Consider the following 13,751-nt stretch of genomic DNA (forward strand, 5'->3'; position numbering starts at 1 on the left):
TAGCAGTTCGAAAGCACCCCCGGATGCAAGTAGATAAATTGGAACCGCTTACTAGCGGGAAGGTAAACGGCGTTCCGTGTGCTGCGCTGGCTCGCCAGATGCAGCTTGTCACGCTGGCCACGTGACCCGGAAGTGTCTGTGGACAGCGCTGGCTCCCGGCCTCTAGAGTGAGATGAGCGCACAACCCTAGAGTCCGTACGGGCAGGGGTACCTTTACCTTTACTTTGTTTTTTTTAGAAAGGTACTTTAAAACATGTTTTTTCAATTCATTATATATCATTTCCCAATATTAGAATATTGCCAGTCAACATCCTCTTCTGGATGTGGTTGTTGTCCTTTAGCCCAGCAGTAGTGGTGGTGAAGTACTTCCGAGATGTTATAGGGCATGCACATTAATTTACAGACATATTGAAGAGCTCTATAGAGCAATGGGCAATGAAGGGCAATTAGCTAGGGCTGTGCCAAAAATTTATTCCCCATTTTCTTTGGCCATTCTCCATCAACTAATGGGAGAAGAAACTGAATTCAAGGGCTTATATCCAATGGAGTGCTAAGGAAGCATCCCATAAGCACAAGGATTCCCTTGCACAATGGGACTTCCCTCCATCTCCTCCCCCTGCCCTCCCCAACTCTGCTCCAGAGGTTTAGGGGAACACCCAAAACAGATTTAGGGAGTGAATAGGGGGAGGGCAGGGAGGAGGAAAGGGGGGAAGCCTCTTGGTGCAAGTGGGAATCCTTGTGCTGATGGGATGCTAATGTAGAACTGCACTGGATACAAGCCAACCATTATCAAATAGGAGGATAAATTCCAGTGGTGATCTCATTCATAGGGTGTAGGGTATTTGTTGTGCTTGCCGTGCCTTTTAGGTGACCAAGTGAGCCTCATTTCTTTCTTTCCCCAAATCTTATCTCCAATGCTCTGCATTCTGCAGCCTTGCCAGGTGCCCACACTTTCTGAAAACCCCATAACTTCTTCGGATGGGCTTTCATTTAAGCAGGGGAATCCTGGGAGGCTGTCTACCATGCTCTAGACAGCTGTTTATTTTTTAAATATATCATTTTCTCAAAGAAATCACTGTTTTTAATGGTAAAAGGCTCCCCTTAGAAACAAAATCACTGAGTGCACTGAACTCAGACACGATAACCAGCCTCCAGAAGGGCTTCCCACACCTTCTTCAAGCTGGAGGAAGATGTTTAAACAACTCCTCCCATTGGGCTGTTTCAGATCAGGAAGTGTGGGCAGCCAGGGAGACTGCAAAGCATTGGAGAAATGTTTAATGGAAAGCAGAAGGAGGAAACACACCACTCTTGGTTACCTCACAGCACAACAATAATGTACGGTAAGCTCGGTGCCAAATAGGGATAGGTGAACATGTTAATTTCAGTTTCTTTTGGTTTCTCATTTTTTCCAATCTTCGGTTTGCTACATTTCCATGTTAGTCTGCAAGTTGTTGTTGTTGTTGTTGTCAGGGCTGTCTTAAGCATATGCAGCACTGGGGTGCAAAGATCCACCTGGTGTGCTGTTGGTTTCTGCTCTCTTTCACTGTGCAGCGAAGTGCTTGTCACGAGACAGGTGTTTACATTCCACAGTCAGTTGCTGTTGGGTTTTCTCACGGGAAAGGGAGACTGGATGTGACGTACACTGGTTTCCTGTTTTTCACTGTTGTTCAGCAGTTCTCTCCGTGCTTTAGAGGAGAGAGGATGCTTTCTCTGCTCCAGCAGAGGCAAGATGTTTTTCTGTAACCTACCAGCTTTGAAATGTAAATAAAGCAATATAGAGTATGTGCACGTACTCCTCATCATTCCGCTGTGCACGGGACACTGCAATCTCAACAATAAATGGTTATGGGCTCCAGGAATCGGAACAGCGGCAGAGGGACGGATCGGACGGTATCTGCTGTGCACGTCAAGATGATTGATGAGGTATGTGCTACTGCTCCGGGCAGCCTGCCAGCTTCTAATTAATGGCTTTATGGCTGGACTTTGAACTTTTATGGCCGTTTTGCCGGGCACAGGCAAAGGCTCAAAGGAACAAGCTCCTATGCTGGGGAAATCGAAAGTAACTTTTAAAAGTGCTTTTGGAATAAAGCGGCTGCAGCAGTGACGCAGTTTGATTTAAGGCAGCAGAGAGAAAGCACTTTTGAACTTGCCTTTGGAATGAGGCTTGAGGCTGTACACAGACGCAGCTTGTATAAAGCAACTTGATTTAAAGCAGCAGAGATGACGCAGAAGGCTAATGCCAGAGTCATGATGGCCCTTCAGGATGCTTGTGGGATTCCTAAGCTCAATAAGAAAAACTATGCGGACTGGGTTCTCTATGCAGAGGCTATTCTGCGGAAAGAGGGTCTGTTTGAAGTTATTACAGACACCCCCCCAGCTCCAGTTACAGATGCATGGGAAGCTAAAGATTCCAAAGCAAGGGGAACTCTTACATTGATAGTATCCCCAGAAGAGCTCTGTCTATTGCGTGATAAGACCTCAGCCAGACAAATTTGGGACGCTTTGAGAGAGGCTCACTTGAGGACAGAAGCTGGATCCACTATGTTTTACTTTACCAAGCTGCATAATATGGCTCTTGCTGAAGGTGGAGATATGCGTACACATCTGATGGAGATGCAGAATCTGAGACATGAGCTGCAACAGAGAGGACTCAACTTTCCAGAGGCTGTGTATTCCTTCATGATACTACAATCTTTGGGTTCAGGTTGGGAGTCTGTTGCGACTCAGATTGCTGTACAGCCAACTGCTCAGCTGACAGTGGACTATGTTACTGCCGTGATTCTGAATGAAGCAGACCGCCGGGGTGCTAGCTGCATGGGCAAGGGGGAGACTTCACAGACGTCATCCCATAGTGCAGTGGAACCACCAGATGGCGCCAAAGCTTTGAAGGCAGTGAAATGCTACTCGTGTGGACGTCTAGGCCATATGAAGAGGGAATGCAGATATCCCAGGGCCAAGACAGAGCAGCGCAGCGAAAGCTCATCGCGTGGAAAAGGCCGAGGCAAAGGCAAAGGTCCGGTGTCCAGGACAACGCAGCACAAGGCAATGGTCTCACGCTTCACTCCAAAGGTTGCAGAGGTCCAGAAAACGTCTAGATCTTTCTTCGTTGTTGATTCGGCTGCAACGCATCACATGTGCAACGATAAGCGACTGTTCGTGTCTTTTACACTGCAGGAAGGTGCGATTCACCAGGCGGATGACCACACAATCCCCAGTAAAGGCTACGGAACTGTTGTTCTTCACAGTTTGGACTTATCGATACAGGATGTTCTTTATGTACCGGATGCCAAACATAATCTGCTCAGCGTTGGACAGCTGAATGAGCGGAAAATTGACGTTTCCTTTAAGAACAAAAGGTGCATCATCACAAAGAAAAATGATTATGTATTGCATGCTGAATATGTTGATCGTTTGTATGTTTTGTATTTTGATGATGTTGTGCAGGATGACACTTGTTGCATTGCAGGTACTAACAAAAGTTTGCATGCAGGATGTATTCATGATTTTCATCGAAAATTTGGTCATTTGAATTTTGAGGCAGTATCTAAAATGCCTGCCTTGGTTGAAGGTATGACTATTAAACCCTGCAGGTACCACATGAAGTGCAAGGCATACGCAGCAAACAAGGTGATAATGGCTGCAAAAGGTAAGGTGTCTAGTAGGCAAGCTACAGAACCATACCAGGTTGTTCATGCTGATTTGGTTGGACCACTAGCGCCCTCTTTGGGTGGAAACAGGTACTTCATGGTTCTCATTGATGCATTTTCCAGATATATTTATGTGTACAATCTTAAGCAGAAATCAGAGGCTTTTCCAAGGTTCAAGGAATTCTGTGCTTGGTTGGAAAATGTGCATGATAAGAAGATAAAAATTCTTTTCACTGATCGCGGGGGAGAATTCACTTCTCAGCAGTTTGAAGCTTTTCTGACTGAGAAAGGAATTCAACACAATTTGTCTAGTCCTCGCTCGCCATGGCAGAATGGACTTTGCGAGAGGGCAAATCAAACATTGCTTCAAGGGTTAAAAACCTTGCTGCATGATGCAAATCTTCCAGAGAGTTATTGGGCCGAATCTCTCTCGTGTTTTGTTTACAGTTATAATCGCAGGTTGTCTTCAGCGATTGGTTGTACCCTGTATGAGAAGATGTTTGGCAAGAAGCCATACATCAAACACTTGAAAATTTTTGGTTCTGACATGTGGGTTCACTCACCACAAAGCTCCAAGTTAGAAAAGCGTGGATTGCATGGTATCTTTCTAGGTTATCAGAAAGGGTCTTACAGAATAATGATGACTGACTCTAAGACAATTAAGCTCACAAGAAGTGTTGAGTACAATGCCAAGTGGGGGGAGAATGTGGGAATTTTCCAATGTTATCCTGATGACAGTGATGAGACTGAGGATAGTCAAAAGCAACCACAACAACCCACACCCACCGATGAAGGTTCTGATTCTGAGTCTGAAGCTGAATCGGGTGATTCAGAGGATTTCAAGAGTGCGAAAGCCTCTATGCGACCCTCTGAAAGCTCTGATCAGGAATTGGAAGAACCATTGTTCACAATAGGCCACTTTTCTCCTAAGAAGGAAGAGGAGAGTGTTGAAGACCTACGGCTAATTCGCAGGTCACAAAGAGCTACAAAAGGCAGACCTCCAAAGAGATTTGCTGATGAGTTTGCTAAGATAGCAGTAACAGCTGTTAAAAGCTCCAGGAAGGTATTTGAACCTTCAAGTTTCCAAGAAATCCAGGATTTGGATTCAAAGGAAGCTGAGCCATGGTTAAATGCCATGAAGGCTGAGCTTGATTCCTTAGAAAGGAACAAAACATGGGACCTAGTTCCTGTAGTTCCAGGAATGAAACTGCTTGGAAGCAAATGGGTCTTCAAAGCGAAGACTGATCAAAATGGCAAGATAGTCAGACACAAAGCCAGATTGGTAGCCAGAGGTTTTGCACAGGTACCAGGTGAAGACTATCACGAGACCTACTCACCCACAGTGAGGTATGAGAGCATTAGGCTTATGCTCAAGCTAGCTGCAGAGGAGAATCTGTTATTCTAAAGCAGCAATGCTGCAGCAAGCAAAGGCTCTAGCAGCTCAGTCAGCTGCTTGTGGCTGCAAAGCCAGACAGGATGTATGTGACTGTTGCCATGGATACAAAGGGGCAGTCCATTCTGTACTGAGCACCGGATGTTAGCTCAGTGTGTGTGTCATATGACCTGTACAGGATGTACATGGGTGGAGTTTGGAGTTTCTCTCTGCTTGTTGAAGAGAGCAGACATCTTTTACTGTATGACTGCTAAAGACAGGAATAAAGGCATGTAGTTACTTTTCTGTCTGAGTCTGATTCCCCTCCCTGGGGATATGCAGGGAGCAGGGAGGAGGAGAAGCAGTTGGTGTGTTTTTCTCACAGCCTGAGGAAAATCGCCGGAACGGACCTCGTGTGTTTTTCCTGCTGGGAGTCACCAGAGGGAGGTCAAAAGAATTCAGCCGGTGCCTGGAGAGATAGGCACATACCTCTGACCGAGCCTGAATTCTAACAGAATCTACACATTAGTCACCACGATGTGAATACAGCTTTTCTGTACGGATCTCTAGATGAATCACTTTATATGCTTCCACCTGATGGCGTACAGGTAAAACAGGGATTTGTTTGTGCTCTGAAGAAGTCCCTTTATGGTCTCAAACAAAGTGCACGGTGTTGGCACACAAAGCTCACTGAAGTATTGTTTTCTCTAGGTTTTAAGCAAGGGAAAGCTGATCCATGTGTATTTGTCAAAGAGGAGGGGCAAAAGAAACTGTATTGTTTGTTTTATGTTGATGATATTTTATTCTTTTGGGAAGATGTCACAATGTACAATAACGCCCTAGCTCAACTGAAAGAGCACTTTGACATGAAAGATCTTGGTGAGGTAAACAACTACCTATCTCTGGAAATAGAGAGAGATCAAGATGGTAACATTCTAGTACACCAGTCACGGAAAATTGCTGATGTGTTAAGCAAACTAAACCTGATGGATGCCAACCCTGTAGACACACCGATGACAACAGGTTATCAGGTAGATGACACTGAAGAAGCATTTTCTGATACTACACTGTACAGAAGTGTGCTAGGCAAGCTAAACTTCATTGCCAGATGTTCAAGACCAGACATTGCTGTTAGCTGTAATTTGCTAAGCAGACAAGTAAACAATCCTACTGTTAAGGATTGGAAAGCTCTGAAACGCGTATTTGAAAGGCACTATGCATTACAGACTGAGATTTAACAATCAGAAGTCTGGTGGTCTTGAGATATTTGCAGATGCAAGTTTTGGAAGTGACACTACAGACAGGAAAAGCACGTCTGGAGTTTGCTATAGGTATAATCAGGGTCTATTTGATTGGTCATGCAAGAAGCAAACAACAGTTAGCTTAAGTACTTGTGAAGCTGAACTGAATGCACTGTCTTATTCACTTAAAGATTGTGAATGGTTGTTACAATTGTGCAAAGACATGAAAATTCCTGTCAAATGTCCAATCCAGGTTTACCAGGACAACAAAGCATGTTTGGCTTTGCTGAATTCTGAAGGTTGTAAGCAAAGCACGAAGCACTTGCAATTGAAGTTGCAATATGCTAGGGAACGTATTCAGAAGGGACTCGTAACGGTGTCCTATATGCCAGGTAATGAAATTCCTGCTGATGTATTGTCCAAGATTGTATCAAGGGATCAACACTGTACCTATGTGCAGAAGTTGGGTTTGTACTGATATTGTACGAACACGCTGCCCAGTGATGTTCACAGAAAGGGGGAGGATGTTGGTTTCTGCTCTCTTTCACTGTGCAGCAAAGTGCTTGTCACGAGACAGGTGTTTACATTCCACAGTCAGTTGCTGTTGGGTTTTTCCACGGGAAAGGGAGACTGGATGTGACGTACACTGGTTTCCTGTTTTTCACTGTTGTTCAGCATTTCTCTCCGTGCTTTAGAGGAGAGAGGATGCTTTCTCTGCTCCGGCAGAGGCAAGATGTTTTTCTGTAACCTACCAGCTTTGAAATGTAAATAAAGCAATATAGAGTATGTGCACGTACTCCTCATCATTCCGCTGTGCACGGGACACTGCAATCTCAACATGTGCCCCCCCCCCAGGTTGCCCAGTCCCAGGTGTGCAGGAGGGCGGAGCCGGCCGGCCTCCTCAGCATCTCGCTGGCTCGGTCACCCCCAAACTCACGGCACAGAGCCGCCCACAGCAGAAGAGCCCGCCGTGGCGCTCCAACCGCCGGGTGGGCTCTTCCCCAGACTTGACTCTCGGCCTGACACCTCTAAGAGCCTGGCACCCGGGTACCCCACACCCCTTGCACCTATGGGTAAGATGGCCCTAGTTGTTTTTGTTGTTTTAAAAAAGTTCTCATGATGAAAATTCACCAGAATTTTCACGAGTATTTATTCTAATATATGCATTTTTTCAAAGCAAATTCCCCCAGTATCATACATTGTTCTATATTGTTTTCACTAACAGAAACATTTCCCTTAGTGTATGCATTTTTGTTTACAATACTCAGCTGGAGAACTGCACTGCAAAATTGGGAAATGTGCAGGTTTGGAAGGATGGCTGCATTTCAGTTGCTGTTCTCTTTTGGAAAGTGTTAATTAGGCAACTTTACCTTTAAATGTGAACTGAATCAAATTTCTCCTCCATCCAGGAAATAAAGAATATGCATCGAATGTTTCCTAATATTGGAGGCAACGTTGTGATGTTGAACTGGAGGATAACTATTGTAGACTTTTATAATTTTATTTGGAGAATATTCCTTGGACTTCTTGAATTGAAAGAATTAATGATCCAAGTGATCTCATGTAGAATTAAGCACCAGAGCTAGTATCTTTCTGGTCCTAGTTCAGAAAGTGAGTTGGCTACATTCACCCATTTGGAGGAGGTATTTTATTTGCTTGTAGGGAAAAAAATGCATTTCATTTTGGATACTTGTGCATGGAAATGTTCGGGTTTCTCTCTCGTCATGCAGCTCTTGGATGGTCCCACAGGGAGGCTGTCTATTCTGCCTAGCTAGGGTGGTTCACGCACTGTCTTGTTGCCATAAGCTTCGAGCTGCAAGTGGGTGCTCATTCCCAAGGAGGCTAGAATTCTGTTCAGTGTTATGTTGCAGGAAATGTGCTAGACTAGAGTGAATGGAAGACACCCTCTCTGCCTCTCAGCTCCACTTTTCCTTGCTGCCAGGGGCTACAATTCAAAACAGATGTTCTGTGTTGACAGGAGACCAAACAACCTTCCTGTGTAGTAGAATGAAAACACATGGATGTGAAATCAGGGTGTTCAGGATGATTAGACTAAGTTGGATGGAAACTGAATTTGCTTGTGAGGGAAGAGAAAATGCAAGCACACTGTTGACATCAGTCACATGAGCACAGTTCTCCTCAGGGGGAAACACTGCTGTTACTGCAACTGAAGAACAGACACTTTCAAAGTTTTTATACCCATACACAGGTTGATGATACAATTTCTCATTTTGACTAGGGGACATACTTTGGTTCAACTTTTTTCTCACAGATGGATGAAACCAAACCAAACCAAAAACCCATCAGAGGACACGTTCTAAAATGGCTTAGGGAGTTTTGTGGGGTGGGCAACATTGTTGCTGTCATTGTTATTCATTTTTTGAATCTTTATTTTAGATCTGATTTATGTGGAAACCATTTAATGTGTATTTTTAAATGTTTTATTTATTGTCCATGACTACTTTTGTTACGTCTGTAATTATGTGATTTTCCTTTACATGTTGCTAGCCACTTTGAGCGTGGTTTTAACTTTGGAAAGGCAGCAAACAAATAATATGATTGATTGATACCAGCAAATTCAGGTTGCACAATTAGAGTGGATTTAGTGCTCTTGCACAACAAACCCATTTCAAAAAAGAGAATTAATTCCAGGATAAGGGAAGTAACAAGAAAATGCACTGCAAAGTGTGAGGTATCAATTGCTTGTCATAACTTTATACAATATAATCTTCTCACAATCAGATCAGAATTAATGCTCAATAAACAGGCTGCCTCGAAGCCATCATAGGAATATTTTGAGTAGTTTTGAATTTTTAGAAACAAATCTACTTAGTTTAATGACAGCATTTTGAGATGAGTGTCATTGAATCAGCCTTGTACATGAGTTTTCAGGCAGATTACCCCCCCCACACACACACACATCAGGTGTATTGAGTGATGTTGGCTTCTATATTATGGTCCCCACATGAAAGCCACTTTATGTCCCAAGGCAGTTATCACATAAGGGACCATTTGTGTCTTGTGGTTCATTGTGCAGAGTGGCCACTTTCTCTTCTTCTTCATTTTAGCTGCTTGCTGTGACATACAAAATAATTACTAAGTCTCAAGTGGTGCTACACATGAACACATGTGATAGTGGCCATCCTGAGGACTGATTTAATACAGCCTCCACACTTAAAGTGCAAACTGTGCCCAAGAGTTGTTTCAACATGAGTGCTGATAAAGTGCAAAACTGCTGTCAGTCGACAGATGACTTGTACAACCCAGTGCTCATAACCCACAGACATATCCTGTCCATCTCTCTATCATATCTAGACAGGCATATTCACTTCCTCTTTTTTCCCTTCCCCCATCTCCTTCTCAACTGCCAAGAATGAGCCTATTACCACTCCCATGATCGTTAATCGTGGGATCCTCCTAAGGTAGCTGTTATCTCTTACAGGTATTTAGGCTGGGATCCTCCCAAGGTAGTACAGTCAAACCTTGGTTCCCGAACGCCTCCGTTATCGTATGTTTCGGCTCCTTAATGCTGAAAACCCGGAAGTAAATGCTCCAGTTTTTGAATGTTTTTCGGAACCTGAACGCTTGGCTTCCACTCAAGTGCAAGAAGCTCTTGCAACCAATTGGAAGCCATGCCTCGATTGTTGAACATTTCAGAAGTCGAACGGTCTTCTGGAACAGATTACATTCGACAACCAAGGTTCGATTGTACACCTGTACACTATCTCTTGTAGATGTTTAGGCTGGCAAGCAGACAACTTACATGATTTAGCAGAATAAGGCTGTTTAGCAAGATAAGGCAAACTGCTGCCTAGGAGAGTGGTGAAGGCCTCATATCAGCGAAGGAGCAATTGTGACAGACCACTATGCCTCAATGCACAATATACATTCTGCTGCGTTTCCCATACACCCTTGCAATACAATTTTTGTCTGCATCTTAACACAGCACTGAATTGCCATCACCACAAGTGGTAGCATGTGCAGCCATGGGCATTCAACTCCCCCTTCCCTGGCTTTAGGATGTCTCACGCATCAGGCAGTTTACCTGAGCAGGTAAGCACTGTGACAGTGTTTCGGAACCGCTGTTAACAAAGCAGAATCTAAGCACAGCTACACATTTTAAGCAGGCACATGCTTACTGCTGGTGTTCCCCACAACAGATGCATACATAAAGTGTTAGTGACAGATACTCTTCCTTAATGTGTCATAGGGCTGTACCTAATCAGGGCTCCCAGACCAGTGTATATGGGTATAGGAGCAAATGTGCCTGTTTTCCAACACTGTGCATTTTCGGCAGGAAACCACAGCCTATCTGCAGCAAACACAATTGCTGATAATGTACCAATCCACTGTCATTTGGTGGATGACTTGTACAACCCACCAGCCATAAGCCACTAATGTATCCTCTCCAGCTCACTATCATGCTTGTACAGGCGCACTCACTTCCTCTCTTTTCCTTTCCCCATCTCTTGCTCAACCAACTCTTGCACAAAGCAATCCCAAAGCAGAAGCTGTTGCTTTGGCCGGGGGTTGGGTGGAAACCCTCCACAGTGGCTGCCTGCCAGGAATGCTTCCACACTGCTGTACTTCTCTGTCAGGAAACCCCCTTGAGCAAAATGTTGCCCTTATTCCTTAGAAATGCCTCTCCTGTCCAACATGGCCAAGGAAATATGGTAAGGCTACACCGAAAGCAAGTTGGAGGCAGATTAAAGGCAGTCAAAAGGCCATTTCTGATTTAAATGCCCAATGTGTTCAGGGACAGACGTTTTCTAGTGATCACATGGGCACCTCTATATAAAAAAGTTACGTGTAGACTAACATTGCAGTATAATATCATAAATAGGATCTGTCGGGTTCTGTTCCTGGATTTAGCTCTGGAAAACTTTAATGGGTGATTAAGCACGCTATAATGGAACTCCTTGCGGGCACTGACAATATCATTTTCAAAAATGTATCAGTAAGCACACGTTTGAATTTTACCAAATTGCTTCTGCCACTATGCCCCAGCTGAGGCAATAAGAAAACAACATTGTTTCCTACTCAGTCCCCCGTTTCTCTCTCTCTAATATTATCAAATGCCTTTTTTTAAAAAATGTTTTATTTATAGTTTTCAAGTTTATACATTTCATTAGTTTCATTAGTTTTACAATCAATTTAACATCTCAGAATTTGACTTCCTTCCCCCTCTTTCTGCGGTTAAATTTATTTTTAAAAATATCTTCTGAATATCCAAATTCATTTAACTTGCTCATTTAATTATCTATTATAAATATATACTCCTATGAAACTGCAGGTTGTTACAATAATCCTGCTAATGTTTTTATCTGTTTGCAATTTATCTGTAAATATTAAATAAACCATTTTTTATAAAAAGTTTGTTATCTTGATTTCTTATTCTTCCGGTAAGTTTCACCATTTCTGCATATTCCATAAGTTTTTGTATCCATTCTTCCTTTACTGGGACTTCTGCTTCTTTCCGCTTTGGGACAAGTTTCCTACTCAGTCTCAGCTATGCAGAGCATGCCATCAACAGCCTCAGAAACAATCCTGACATCATAATTAAAGAAGCCAAAAAAGGGGAGGGGCTGTTTTAAGCAAGTTGAACTACATATGAGTGCCTGAGAAGTAACTCTCCAACAGTACATCTTATAGTTCCCTTGTCCTCATACCCAGATGAGGAGTACCAGAAGGACCTACATAACTTGATGGAGGAATTTCCTGCATAGATAAGATACATCCCTGGAAACTCAGTGAAGGGTCTTCTATCTGTTACTGAAAGTGCACAAGGCAATCCCAGATGCCCTACAGTTTGGGGCATCAGTACTATCACTGCTGGGGTATCTGGGTATGTAGACTTTATTCTCTGATCAAATCCCATCAATACTCCTAGAGTGAGATCCTGGCGCTACTTGTGAGCTTCGCATAGAGAAATGTTTGACCACTGTGAGAACAAGATGCTGGACTAGATGTGACTTTGATCTCTTCCAGCCGGGCTTCTTAGGTTCTTAGGAAAGTGTATTTGCTGGATGTGCCCCCAGCTGCAATCTTATATACAGTGGTACCATGGTAGTCTAATGGCTTGACTCCCAAACAAATCGGCTCCCAAACGCCGCAAACCTGGAAGTTAGTGTTCTGGTTTGCAAATGTTTTTTGGAAGCCAAATGTCTGATGTAGCATCCGTGGCTTCCAATTGAGTGCAGGAGGCTCCTGCAGCCAATTGGAAGCTGTGCCTTGGTTTCTGAACCATTTCAAGAGTCAAACAGACTCCTGGAATGGATTAAATTCAAGAACCAAGGTATCACTGTACTCTTATGTCACATTGCGATGAGTGGGACTTACTGTTGTGTAACCATGCATATGATTACACCCGATTCTCTGTTTCCAATATAGAACTTCTACCTCAACACAAAGTGTGAATCTACATGACTTGCCCACTCTATCAGCACTATAATTTTCCATCATTTCAGTGAGAAAACATTCTGAGCACAATAGCCAGAACACAATAAAACATAAAATTAATAGTGAATACAAGAAAATCAGGAAGCAATTAATGCCAAATGGTTACCTTCAGAGCACCCTATGATAGAAATATTCTTCACTGTAGACAAAAGCTTGGCAGGGATCAATATAAAATTGATGTATGAATGGGGGTGGGGAGTAATAAACTTACCTACCTCTCCAGAAAAATGCCCATTTAAGGCAATACGATTAAATTGGGAGATTAGTAGTACTGGTGCCATGCCAGAAAAATGATAGGGTATCTTTCATGCAATCTTTCAGGATATTTTTTTAACCCTTTTACTTCTGAAAAATAAACCAGTGCTTCTGGTCAAGGCTTGACACTGTTGAAGCAATTCTAGCATGAGTATTCACAACATTCTCTAATACTAGCCCAAGTAGTTCCTAATTTACTATAACAATGAAGAGATAAGTCAAATATATATATATATATGCATAAAAGAAAGGAAGGGCAATTAATGATCCAAGTTTAAAGCGCTGGCACAAAGGCAGCATTACTATAAAGGTTTTTATTAGGAGAAATCTGGAAAGAGTGAAATTTGAGCAAGAGATCAGTTCATCATTGTTGCTTAAACTGAATTTCTATTGGACCTTGTGCATGGCCTATATTGCAAATGAGATTTGAAGTGGTTTGGCAATGCAAGGAAGACCCCTGTCAATGCTGAATTCCCCCATGCCACATTTAGAGAAGCAGGTCCACTAAGGAGAAGGGAGCACTGTAACATCACCCTCAGTCTGCCTTCAGTAAGGAAGAGGGGGAATTAGTTGCCTCTGCCTGCATTTGACTTCTGGCTTCACCTACTGTTTTTGGCCCAAGCAGTCCCAATAGCCAACAGCCACAACTGCACACCAGTGGTGAAGGCTGGTCCATCAAGGCAAATGGGACAGTGCTCCACTAACCAACCTCAGTCTGCCCTTAGCCAGACTCTACCTGCCTGCCTTTTTACTTGCATCCTATCCGGGGGGGGGGGG

General features: G+C 43.4%; 1 protein-coding gene and 2 long non-coding RNA genes across 4 annotated transcripts in view; 2 read left to right on the forward strand and 1 right to left on the reverse strand.

The window, feature by feature from the left end:
* LOC309344461 overlaps positions 1–13,751 on the reverse strand; it is a 124,311-nt gene that overhangs the window by 58,221 nt on the left and 52,339 nt on the right. The gene's annotated exons all lie outside the window — the stretch shown is intronic.
* Positions 1–13,751, forward strand: part of KCNC4 (potassium voltage-gated channel subfamily C member 4) — a 66,804-nt gene that overhangs the window by 51,728 nt on the left and 1,325 nt on the right. The gene's annotated exons all lie outside the window — the stretch shown is intronic.
* Positions 1,529–7,049, forward strand: LOC309344462. The gene is made up of 2 exons (XR_014157747.1): positions 1,529–1,665; positions 6,936–7,049. It is a non-coding gene; the product is annotated as an uncharacterized lncRNA (long non-coding RNA).

This window comes from Podarcis erhardii (genome assembly GCF_964252035.2).
Source record: "Podarcis erhardii genome assembly, chromosome: 6".
In the NCBI taxonomy this organism is placed as follows: Eukaryota; Metazoa; Chordata; class Lepidosauria; order Squamata; family Lacertidae; genus Podarcis; species Podarcis erhardii.